The sequence below is a fragment of the Martes martes genome (genome assembly GCF_963455335.1).
Source record: "Martes martes genome assembly, chromosome: 15".
NCBI lineage: Eukaryota > Metazoa > Chordata > Mammalia > Carnivora > Mustelidae > Martes > Martes martes.
In genome coordinates, this window is record NC_137903.1 from 53,123,150 (window position 1) to 53,136,594 (window position 13,445).

The 13,445-nt window shown below is 37.0% G+C and overlaps 1 protein-coding gene across 3 annotated transcripts in view; it reads right to left on the bottom strand.

Moving 5' to 3' along the window:
• The window catches only part of KCNK2 (potassium two pore domain channel subfamily K member 2), a gene marked incomplete at its 5' end in the record, with an annotated part of 214,684 nt that overhangs the window by 109,230 nt on the left and 92,009 nt on the right, over nt 1-13,445 (bottom strand). The gene's annotated exons all lie outside the window — the stretch shown is intronic.

Genomic DNA, 13,445 nt, shown 5'->3' on the forward strand with positions numbered 1-13,445 from the left:
TTGTTATAATTTACAGTTGCCCCTGCAATGATTTACAAATGCTTAGCAATGCTATTACCCCTGATATTAATATTTTATCTTTAGTGAAATGATAAGAATTGTCTACATTTATAAATCCTTTATTGTGAGAGAAGTTAAACAAAAAAGCTTCCTTGATTATACATTAAATGCATATATAGATATACACACATATAGGCACAGCACACAATGAAGCTATGAGATATGATTTTTTTTCACCTGACTCTCTATTGTAACTTTAATAAAGATAAGGCAGGCCTCTCTATTCTTTTAAAAATGTTTTGTGTAGCTACTAATCTATTTTTTTTAAAGATTTTATTTATTTATTTGAGAGAGAGAGCATGAGAGGGGAGAAGGTCAGAGGGAGAAGCAGACTCCCCATGGAGCTGGGAGCCCGATGTGGGACTCGATCCTGCGACTCCAGGATCATGACCTGAGCCAAAGGCTGTCGCTTAACCAACTGAGCCACCCAGGCACCCTACTAATCTATTATTCTTGCACAGACTTTAGAATTGCTTAATTAAATTCTACAGAAACTTTCATTCCCACATGTTTATCATATTTGCATTATTTGGATAGATATGAAACTCATAAGTTAATTAAGGAAACTGAACATTATTATACTAGTGAAACTTCCTATCACAGAACATGGTATGCATCTCCATTTATTGAGTCCCCTTTACTATCCTGAAATAGAGTACTTTTATATGCTTCCTGTAGGTCTGTTAGGTTATTCTTAGGCATTCTGCTTTCTCCCCTTTTGAATTATAACTGGTTATTGCTGCTGTATACACAAATACACATTGCCCATTCTCTGCACTAGCAACGCTCAAATTTCTTTTTTATCTCAAAACCACTTTGCAGTGTCAAAAATTACTGATGACATCAGGGGTCTTTTGTATATGTGAGTTATAACTATTGACATTTACTATATTTACTAAAATTTCTAATTTTCAAAATGTTTTAATTCATGTAAAAATAACAAGAAGGCCATTATATGTTAATATAAATAACCAACTTTTATGAAGACAACTGTTTTCCAAAATCAAAAAATATTTAGTGAGAAAAGAGGAATTGTTTCATAGTTTTATAAATCTCTTCAATTTCCAGGGGCGCCTAGGTGGCTCAGTTGGTTAAGCTGCCTTCAGCTCAGGTCATGATCCCGGGGTCCTGGGATTGAGCCCCATGCTGGGCTCTCTGCTCAGTAGGGAGCCTGCTTTTCCTTCTCCCTCTGCCTGCCACTCTGCTTATTTGTGATCTGTCAAATAAATAAATAAAATCTTAAAAAGAAAAAAGGGGGACGACTGGGTGACTCAGTCAGTTACATGTCTGTCTTTGGCTCACATCATGACCTTGGGGTTCTGGGGATGGAGCCCCACTCCCATATCCGGCTCCCTGCTCAGTGGGGAGTCCCCTTCTCCCTCTCCCTTTGCCTCCCGCCCCATGCTCTCTGGCTTTCACTCTGTCAAGTAAATAAATAAAACCTTAAAAAAAATTCTTAAATTTCTGGATTAGTAGAAAACAGATTCGATTATATGCTTCTGCATTCAGCTCACTAGAAAGCACATCACATAGCTTCTGAAAAATGAGACAAGGGGAGTGGAAAGGCAAAATCATCTTAGTATTTTCAAGAAAATATCTTTGACCTCATCAGACCTCTGAGAATGTCTTGGGATAACATCTTGAGAACCGCTGCTGTATACTGAAACTTTTTGGTTTGATTTTGTTTTGTATCTGGAGAACCAAAGCAAGCAAGCTTATAGCTCCACAAATGATGATATTTTACATTTTCATCTTCCAAAAGTTATGTTCTACTACCTTTCATCCCTTATTATGTTGGTCAGTATTTCCAGAGCAATGTTAAATTAAAAAAAGGAAAGCAGACTTCTTTGTTTTTGTGTAGCATAAAGTCCTCAATGTTTTAGTGTGTATCATTAAATATACTGACTATTGGCAAGAAAATGGTATTTAATTAAATAATTACAAGAGCGAGCAAGTAAAAACGACCGATAAGTGAAACTTGAATATCTAAAAATGTCTTTGGAAATATTTTCAGCTAACAGTAAACACAAGGGAGGTGAACATAAACATTGTAAGCACAGACTGGTAATCGCTAGCTTTGCAACTCACAGGAAAACTAATGCTGCCAGTAAAAATACCGAGGAGAAGGAGGGTGGATTTAGATACATTTAGATACATTGTAATTACATTACAAAAAAAGTATATTTTTATACTTTTTAGACATTTCTTCAACATATTCATTTATTCAAAAGTATCAATTATTTATGATGCTAAGCAATGGGGAAACAACAGAGAAGTAAAAAAAAAAAAAGTGATTTTTTAAAAAAAGATTTTATTTATTTATTTTTCAGAGAGAGAGAGAGAGCGAGCGAGCGCACAAGCAGAGTAGCAGGCAGAGGGAGAAGCAGGCTCCACACTGAGCAAGTAGCCTGATGTGGGACTCAATCCCAGGACCCTGGGATCATAACCTGAGCTGAAAGCAGATGCTTAACCAACTGAGTGACCCAGGCATCCCAGGTGACATAGTTATAAATGAGAAAAGACAAGGCATGTCTTTAGAATCCACCCTATTAAATGCAATTATTTTATTGATTAGAAGCAAGCTAATTTCTCCAGCAATTGACTTAAAACAGCCTACATGTTCAGCACCATTATTTTAGCCAGTTCTTTTTGTTGTCAATAATGAGGTGCAACATTACCCCGACACTTGGATAAAAACCATAAATTATTTGAGTGCAAAAGAAGCAAATGTAGACTTAGAAAAAGTAAAGTCTGGTCATGTGTGGGTTGTAAATAGTTATCACAGAGCCGTGATGATTGCGACAGAGGCTTGAGAAGGAACTGAGAGTACGTCAAGTCACTATGAGAATGAGTCTACCACGAGGCTCTTTATTTGGAATATTTTTGTGGATTTATTTTATATTTTTGTACAAGATCTCTTGGTCAACATCCGCAGGAAACCGGTTGCCCTTGGCAAGTGTACTGATAGATCTAAGAGTCTTGAATTTCAACATCAGTTCAGGCTGTCAAAGCACTTAACAAATACCTTCATTAGAACTGTTCCTGTATGTGCCATATTAGGTGACTAAAGTAATAATCACTTCATCAAGAATAAAAATAATAAAATAATAAAAATAATAAATAAAATAAAAATAAATAAAAAATAAAAAGAAATCAAAATAATAATAAAACATAATAATAAATAATAAAATAATAAAAATTCATTTTTCCATGAAAGGTAACTTCTGTAAACAATCAAGTCATGTTGACAACTTACTAATAAGTCAAATTGTTTAGAATAAAGGAAATTTGGGTCCTATGCATCGAATCCTAACCAAGGATTCCTTGAAGTGTTGATTAAAGAAGGGCTTCCCTATTTAAAATCTACAGTAGAAAGAGTGTAAGATAATCTTGGCTGGATTCACTTTTAATTTTGATCTCTAGTATATAGATAATCACAAAATGTGCATCAAGAAAAGGAAGTTGAATACATGGTCCTAGTCAGGGTATGAGTTGAAATTTCACAAATAGAGCTCTAAGAACTCTGTACTTACTGAGATGATAAAGGTAATTACTCATAAAAGTAATGATGAAAAATGTGAGTTTCCATGACAGTGATGTCTTTAGAACAGAAGTTCACAGAGTTCTACTGTGATTTTGTGCATTCTTGAATTGTAAGAAGTTGCCTCCGTGTCATTTGGCATTTTGGAACTATATTCAGCTTTGACACCAAACACTAATAAGACATGCTTATTTGCAATTGTACGAGACTAGTCTTGGAACACAAGGCAATCACTGGCAATCATGAAAATGTTTCCGTGAGTCCAACGCCTAGGAACAACTTTTTCATGTGTTATAAAGTACTTGACCAGCTATTGTGTCATTGTAGGAAAATGTGATGAAAATTAAATAATCCCAGGGAAGACCTGAAGAATATATTGTTTTAAAAGTAGGTTATATCATGGATTTTAAAATACAGGTGATACCGTAAGTTCTAATCTCACTTTTTCTCCCATTTACTCTGAGGCTCAGATGTTCACATTCAACAAAACAATACAGAATGTTCCGAATGCCTTCCACAAATTCCTCCTCTGCTCATACCATAATCATGATTTGACTAAAATATATTTTCATACCTATAATCCTAAAAGCAAATTCACATTAATAATTTGAAAGTTTTAAGTGATGTAAAAATTCTAAACTACAGGTATCAGGTATTACTGAGTTACACCAGTGATGTATGCATAACTGGTCCAATGACAACTTTTAAAAAAAATATTTATTTATTAAGTAATCTCCACACCCAACATGGGGCTGGAACTCACAACCGTGACATTAAAGTCACATGCTCTTCTGTCTGAGGCAGCCAGGTGCCCTGGCAACTTCTTTTAACTTGGTATTTAAGACTGAACTCATTTTTTTCTCATTTGGAATGAAAGCTATTTCCAATAAATTGATATAATGGCCAAGTCCAGTTACAATTACACTGACATCTATATTATTACACAGTTGCTTAAAGAAGAATATAAATATTATCTTGCCAAATTTATGTAAGGAATGATTATACATATATTTTTTTTTTTGGCCATTATTTCTTTGTGGGAGAACCATTCTCATCCTGAAAGGAACCTAGTCTTTAGGAAAAGAATCAAATCACACATTCACAGTAACACATCTGAACACGTGAAGTTTGTAAGCAAGATTATTTTAAAATGCATAATGAGAAAAGCAAAACAATAAATGATGCTCTCATTGCCAAAGAACTTTGTGAGAAGATATACTGGTAGGTATTATTACTATTTATTATTACGCCAGAAAAATAATCATCACCCATCAATTATATGCAGTAATATAGGAGTACTATTGCCAAACGCTATCATTATTCATCTCATTCTTAACCTTCTGGTTATATATGTCAACACCATGATCACCTAACGTCAGATGATCTGAACTGCTTTGAAAGGCCCTGCTCATAAAGCCAGAGATGATCTCAAAATGGCCTTTACTCTTACAGGCTCATAATTCACGAACTGCGCGGTGGAGCCTATGGCACCTTGACTGGCATATTTGTTTTTTTTTTTTTTAAAGATTTCTATTTATTTGTTTGACAGAGAGAGATCACAGTAGACAGAGAGGCAGGCAGAGAGAGAGAGAGGGAAGCAGGCTCCCCGCTGAGAAGAGAGCCCAATGCGGGACTCGATCTCAAGACCCTGAGATCATGACCCGAGCCGAAGGCAGCGGCTCAACCCACTGAGCCACCCAGGCGCCCCTGACTGGCATATTTGAATCAATGAGGAGTCACATTTGTTTATCCATTTCCCGAGTGTTCTTTTTTTTAACTTTATTGGTCACATCTGTCTGAAATGTTATTTACAGACATCATTTCTCAAGAAGCTTCTCCTCTAATGTCAGTCACATGTAGTAGTCTTAATCACTGGGGCTGTTTCTTTGACATTTCAAATTAGGTTCAACAGAGAAGTAGCATTATAGAGCTGTATTTTAAACTTCCATACAAAGGCGGCCCATGGTACATCTTCGTACCACTGGGCCAAATGCCCAGAGACCAAACCGATCTTCTTCACGGTTTTGTCCTTTCACGGTATTCTGGAAACTAAAGTAATGACCTTGGCTTTCTTGTACAAGATAATATTTTGGTCAGAGTACCACTTGGGACCATAGACAATCCAACAAGGGAGGAAACGACTTCTTGAAAACCACACTGTATTAGCATAATGTTCCAGAGGACTATTCCAAGGGCAGCTCTCTGCTAATGGGATAGTACTAGGGTGAACCACGTAAAACTGTCAATATCTAAACCCTTTTTGTCCTACAAAATGACAACTTCGTATTAGCATACAAAAGAATGGCACTTATATTTTCATCAATAGTATGTAATAATAAGCTAACTCTCATTTCAGTGTGACATCTATTACTTTCAGGATCAAGGTTAAATTCCCATTAGCAGGAAACTGTTAATATCAGTTATGGTCTTGCTTACAGTTCCACATGAAGAATATATACTTCTCAGATTAAATAAAACCCTATATGGCTGAGAATTCCATCCTGAGACAACATGGACTGACTACTGAATTCCTAATGGAAATTCAGGTCATGTCCAACTTCTGCACATATCTGAAAAGTCAGAGCATATTATATAATACTTAAGATGTTTATATTTTGTAGAAGCAAATTTATATATTCATCACTTGATACCAAATTTCCATACTAATATACATTCTAGCCTCCAAGTTGGTAAGTGAACTTGAGATACACTCCATGTAACTTAGTTTTTCAGAAATTCTATAGTTATATGGAGATGACACATGTTCTGTCTATGCAAAATAGAGGAATCTATATAAATTCTAAAAAGAAAAAGAAAACCCAAAATTATATTCAACAATAAACTGTTTTAAGAACTGATAAAGGTTAGATTTTTAAAAATCTAACATTGATAATCTTTTCCCCTTTAAAAAATATATTTCTGATTTCTATGGAGAAAAAAGATGGGGTAGTATATTTGCATATTTTATACAGAACCCAGGTGATTAAATCATTCTATATTTAGAGTCTGGTAAAGAAGCAAGTTTTCACAGCTTCTCCAGGGCCTATCTTTTAAGTGAGAAAGGTAATATGCAGTGATGTTTTTAATCTATTGTTCTTGTTGAAAACAATTTGACTCAAAATACATTTCATATTTTCTTTAAAAGCCTTTCAAAATCCTTGAACCTGTTTCCAAGTAATCCATTACCTACATTTAACCACACACTAATTAGAAACTTTTTATAAAGAAGCATCCTTTTTACAAATAAAAAACTTAATTCTTTTACTTAATTCTTTTTTTTTTTTTTTTTTAAGTAAACTCTGCACCCAACTTAGGGCTTGAACTCACAACCCCAAGATCAACAGCCAATGCTCAACCAGGTCAGGAAGGCACCCCAGAAAACTTAATTCTTATAATCTAAAAAAGATAGTATTTCCTAAGGGAAGCTGTTTCTACACACCAGACTTTCGAAAGCGCCTCTAAAAGTAAATGTCTTGCTTACCTTCCCACGTCTTTCTTTCTATTTAGGGATTATCCTATTGCATGTCAAAGCTATTTTTATACACACTAATGAAATGTACGCTTTTTTTTTCCTCTTTTGAAAGTGTACATTTATTTCCTATTAGTAGAAATAAAAGCTTAAAATTCAGAGTAGGAAAGAAGAGAGAGTCAGAGATGGATGTCACCCACAGAGCCCAGTGAAAGAGGCAAACTGATTGGTATTAGAATTGTCTTCCCTGATTATAACCACTTTGGAAAATATTTTTTTAAATATTTTATTTATTTATTTATTTATTTATTTGACAGAGAGAGAGAGAGAGAGAGAGAGAGAGATCACAAGTAGGCAGAGAGGCAGGCAGAGAGAGAGAGAGGAGGAAGCAGGCTCCCTGTTGAGCAGAGAGCCTGATGCAGGACTCGATCCCAGGACCCTGAAATCGTGACCTGAGGCTTAATCCACTGAGCCACCCAGGTGCCCCTGGAAAATATTTTTAATCCTAACGCGAATTTACAGATTACTGAACATTTGGAAAAATAAAAATAAAAAAGATCACTCTGTAGGTCCTAAAACTGTTTTTGCAACATGCATACATTCCATTTTTGGTTCTGTTAATGCTTAAAATCATTAAGTGTGCTTTCAACTATTTCCCTATAACATAAATATGCTCCAAGGCATTTTGAAGCTATTAATACCTCACTTCCTAGTCATCTATACATCACTGAGTAGCTACACGTAAAATACTTTAAATAACCAACCCTCTACTAATAAGTTTGTATCACTGGGTCCAAGGTCTAATGACCATTTGCAAAGTTGTTATAGAGATGACTTATACATCAGACAAGGACTGAATGTGAACACTAAAATTCTGTTCTTCTTTGAGCCTGGTGTGAAATGCCACTGTGATGTAGAAAGGATAAAACGTGCTCAAGACCCTTGGGTCCTTGCCTCTCTGGAGATCCAGGAAAACGCATCTGAAGCAAGCATACTGAAACCGGCATTTCCCCGGCTATGCATTTTTCCATGTTTTTCTGGACTCCATATAATTCTATGGCATATTAATATTCTATCAGAGTATTAGTCTCTATCTTTTTGGCCCCTTCCACCTTATCTCAGCCTTGGTGGTGGAAAAGAGTTTAAGGAATAGGAAAATATGGGAAAAAAGGAGGTAGAACCAGAAGCCAACAAGAAACAAAAGAGCAAGTAGAGGGGAAAAGATAAGTGTTAGTTAGATAACAAAGAAGAGACAGTTCTAGAAGAATCAGATAGGAACTTAATTCAAGTCATAGGCACTCTATCTAGGAAGCTCTTTTAAAAAGAGGTTGTCCTTAAAATAGGATTTGAGTAGGCAGAAACCTGAGATCAAGAAGACACAGCATCTAAGACCATATTTTTATACCATTTTGCCTGGGGCATACAACACTAACTAGCATTTATTCATGCACTGTTTTAAAGGCCTGAAGTTCTAAACTGATGAGAAAAAAACAGCCCAAAATGGAGCAAAGGGAGTTTTTCTCTGTCAATTACATGCATCCACAGAATTCCCAAATTTAGAGATTCTTATGGCTTTTTCAGTAAAATGCCACTGATCCCTATTAATTTGATTTTCCAGTACACTTAAGCCTGTATTTCCATAACAGATACAAATCTAAACTAAAAAGTGCTTCATACCTATATAAAAGTAATCACAGGGGAAATAGGGGAATTATTCAAGTTTCCACAGAAAGGCAACTTTTTTTTATTATGCATTTTAAAAACAAATGATTTTTTCCCCTGCCCTTTCTGAATTTGTAACTAAAAGATCATAGCAAGGTTTGAAAATCTCAGGCTCTGAACACACACACACACACACACACACACACAACAAAGTAGCCAGCTAATCAAATTTGTGTTTGAATAAATCAGACTTCCCATAACCCAAATCAGCCATCAGTAAAGGCAAAATATCACAATACTAAAACATTTCAGTAACATTCTGGTTGGCAGATCCTCTGTTGAAGTTCCCACCCCACTCCCTTTCCCCCCAAAATTTATGTATTCTTTATTTCAACTGAGTTGACTCATTGCCATTAGGAAGTCTAAAAGAAATTGTTATGCTTTCAGGTTCCAGGCAAAATTTCTTAATACACTGCAGAGTAAGTGTACTAATGACTTGCTAACATTACACAGAGAAAAGGAAGTCTGGCAAAAGTGCTTAATATGTTTATATTTCTTGGCTCAATGTCACAAAATCAAGATGGCAAAAATAGTATATGAATAACTTCCCAAAATGTAGTGATTCATACCCATCCTTAGCTTTCCTCCAAGTCTTCCCCGTACTTCTCAATTACACACCCATACACTCACCAGTCATAGCAAATACTGAATTGGTTAAAACCCATTTTCTTGAGAAAGAGGAACCTGGTAGAATTTCTTTTATTTTTCCAAGCCAACTGGAATGATAGAGCTACCCTTTGACACCTGTCCAGTAGTTACTGCACAAAAATGCAATTAAACCCTTCCCTCGGGCAGCTCTCAAACTGATTTAATAGTGTCACACCACAACCATCAGCCCTGAAAATGAGCCTGGCATCTTTCCTCATGTTTTCTTCATTAGTCACTCACACATGCTGTATTGTTCATCTTCATTCACACAAGGATTTCATTCTCAAGAGCATTTCAGAGCACGGTTACCTATGAAAGAGAAGATGCTCCCAAATCCACATGATAGGCATGAGACTGGAGGGTCTTCTCTGCTCAGAGGCTAAGCGTATGAAGATGCATTTGTCCCCATTTAGTGGGGGATGGATCAAATGCCTGGAGAGGTATCAAGTTGGCCCAACATCCTTAGTGATCTTCATTTCTCCTGCCCCCAAACTCTTTCCAACCAAGCACATGTTTATGCTGGTGGAATGAGCATGACAGGTTTAAACTGAGCAGGGAAAGAGAGAAATGCATGATCACAGCAAAGCAACATGCAGTTTCTGGAGAATCCAGAGTGTTGGCATCAGGGAGATGACTGAATACACCTGAATGTCACTCACTGTGTTTATGCTTAGTCACTTGCTGTACATCTACTGGATGTCCAGTAGGTAGCTTTGTCTCCTTAAGCAGCTATTTGAAACCAACAGTGCAAGACCTGAAGTGCTTCACCATCTCATGAAATTAATACTGTGAACATTATCAATATGGTATCCCTTAACAGGAATCACATATGTATTATTTACCTTCCATAAAAGCTGAGGCATAGAGAGACTAAATGGATCAATAGTTCAAAATAAATAAGCCCAACAATTAACCTGGTAAACCAGTCTCTTGTCTTGGTGACACAGTTGAGCTGTATTATAGCTTTGGTTTCCTAGTGTTGGACGTAATTGTCATTTATAGTATTATTTTTATGTGAAAACACATGGGAAGTCCCAAGCCAGAAATACATTTATAAATAAATTTTTAAAAGAATCCATTCATAATTTCGAAGCTGGGTGAACATCTCATTTATTTTATCCACATGTGTATAATGTATCCCAACGGTCATCAGGCCTTGTCTTCAACGTGTATGTCACACATGGCCTATGCGTCTAGTGTAATGCTTGCTGCTCAAGAACTGTTCGTGGCATACTTTGTGCTCACTGATTTCTAAGTACACAGATGATCACTATTGTGAATTGATAGGGTAGAGCACTAACTGCAGACTACAGGTCACGGTGAAGAGAGTCAGACGTCGCAGTAGCACTTGACACAACTAATCGCTTCCACCAGCAGCATGTCTTCACTTGGCCTACAGAACACCACACTCTCTAGCTTTCCTCCAGGCTCCCTGAATGATGTTTCTTCTCCCTCACCTTTGAGCCTATGGCTCTTGTCCTCCATCCTTCCACCCTCCTAAGTGATTTCATTTGAACTCAAGACTCTAGATATCAATATGTGATAACTCCCAAGTGTATTATTCATTCAGGACTACTTCCCCACCTGGATGTCTTAAAGGCAATTCAGATCAATCATATGCCAAGTTGAACTCCTGAGCTCCTCCCCGAAACCTGATTCAGCTGAGTATAACTCTTGTCATTAACTGGAAACTTTAGTTTTACAGTTCTTAAGGCCCCAAACCTAAGAATCATTCTTCACTTCTTTCTCTCACAACTCGTATCAAATCCCATTAGCTGTACCTTCAAAATATCCCTCTGACCCTGTGTCATCACGTCCACTGCTTCTGTCCTCATCTAGGCTACCAGATTCCACCAGGGTTCCAACTTTGTCTACCTACATCTATTCCTCACGGGATAACATAAGTCAAATCATGTACTTGCTCTCCTCCCTACCTGGGATGCCTTCCCCCAGGTATTCATACATCTATGTAAAGGGTGACTATCTTTCAGATTGGGCTAAAATACCTGAATTCCTTCATTTGCCAATTTAATTAGCCGAGGCAGCAATTCTCTATCATGTAACCTATATTACTTTTTTAGAACACTTAGAATGGTTTGAAATTTCCTTATGTGTTTATTAGTTTACTTATTTTTTCTTTCTGTAATTATAAGAACCTTACTTGAGTTGCTCATGGCTCTCAAACCCATAACCTCAAGGAGTGATATTAGTGAAATGGTGAAAGGGAAACTCCAGATCCTCCTCCTCTGAGATACTGGTTCAACAATGCACAGACCAATTCCCTTAATGAGAAATTCAGCCATCAGTTAAGAGTGTCCTGAACTCCAAATGAACACAAAACCAGTCACATCAAAGCTGGTAGAAAAATTCATGACCTCATACACGATAATCCTTCCTCAGTTCAGCATGGTGCAATAGGGAGAAAACTCCCTGCCCCCAGCTTCTCCCTGGGGAGGCAAAGAGTTGGAATATGCAACAAATGTTGAGGGGGCACTGCCCAAGGGATTGTTTTTTGCCTTGCCTATGTCAGAGCACTGATAGGGCCTGTCACACTCCAGATGCCTGGGGGACAATGAGAACACAATTGAGCTGGGCAGCTTGCATCTGCTCCAGAGGTCCCATGGTGTAGCAGGTAGAGGTCAACAGAGCTTAGCAACCTCTCCCTCAGGGGAAAAGGGAAGAGTGGAACATATGTTCAACACTCTGAGTTTTGGAGGGGTTACCCAAAGGACTGTCTGTTTTTTTTCTCACCCAACTCAAAGTATAGACTGATGGGGAAGCACCCTACTCTAAAAACCTCAGGACCACTGAAAATAACAAAAACCTGGGAGACTTGCCACAGCTCTGGAAAAACTGCAGCACTGCAGAGAGGCACCAGAGGTAGCAAGAGATTACAAGCTCCTGAAAAAAAAAAAGAAAAGAAAAAAAAAAAAAACCTGGCAAATCTAGGTAATTGGGAATTTGCATGCACAAGTCCAAGAAAAGCATCTACAGAAAAGGTCTGAGAGGCCTGCAGAATCTCAAGCTGGACTGACTGAAGAAAGCTTTTCCCTGTACATAGTCAGAGTGAGAGAGGTGGCTATTTTGTCAAATGGGTAGATCACAACACAAATCTATAAGGCATATGAAGAAACAGAAAAGCCTGGTTCAGTCAAAGGAAAAAAAATAAATGTCCAGAAACAAAGGTATATGAATTACCTCAAAGAATTCAAAAGAACCATCATAAGGATGTTCAGAAATGTTCAGTGGGTTCAGAAAACAATGCATGAACAAAATGAGAATATAAACAAACAGATGGAAAACACAGAAAAGAACCAAACAGAAACTTAGGAGCTGGAGAGTACAATAACCCAATTCGAAAATTTCTAGAAGAATTCAACAGCAGACATGATTGAGCAGAAGAACCAGGGTACTCCAAGGCAAGACATTTGAAATTATCCAGTGGAACAAACAAACAAACAAAAAACAAAACAAAACAAAAAACCAAAAAGAGAGAAAGAGAATGAAAAAGAGTGAAGAAAGTTTAAGGGATTTACAGACTACCATCAAGCACAACGATATACACCCAAAGTCCCAGAGGTAGAAGAGGGAAAAGCTAATTTGAAGAAATAATGGCTGAAAACTTCCTAAATTTGTGGAAGAAAATGGACATCCAGATTCAAGAAGACCAAAAGACTCTAAATAGAATGAATTACAGAAATTCACACCAAGACACATCTGATCAAACTGCTGAAAGTCAAAGACAAAGAGGGAACTTTAAAAGCAGCAAAAGAAAACTGACATATCACATGCACGTGTGTCCCCATAAGACTGTTAGCATATTCCTCAGCAGAAGATGTGCAGGGCAGAAAAGAATGGGATGATAAATTCAAAGTGCTGAAAGAAAAAACTACCACCCAGGTTTACTCTACCTGGTAAAACTCTCCTTCAAAAATGAAACATAAATACTTTCCAAAATAAATAAGAGCTAATGGAGTTCATCACCCCTTGACCTGCCTTATGAGA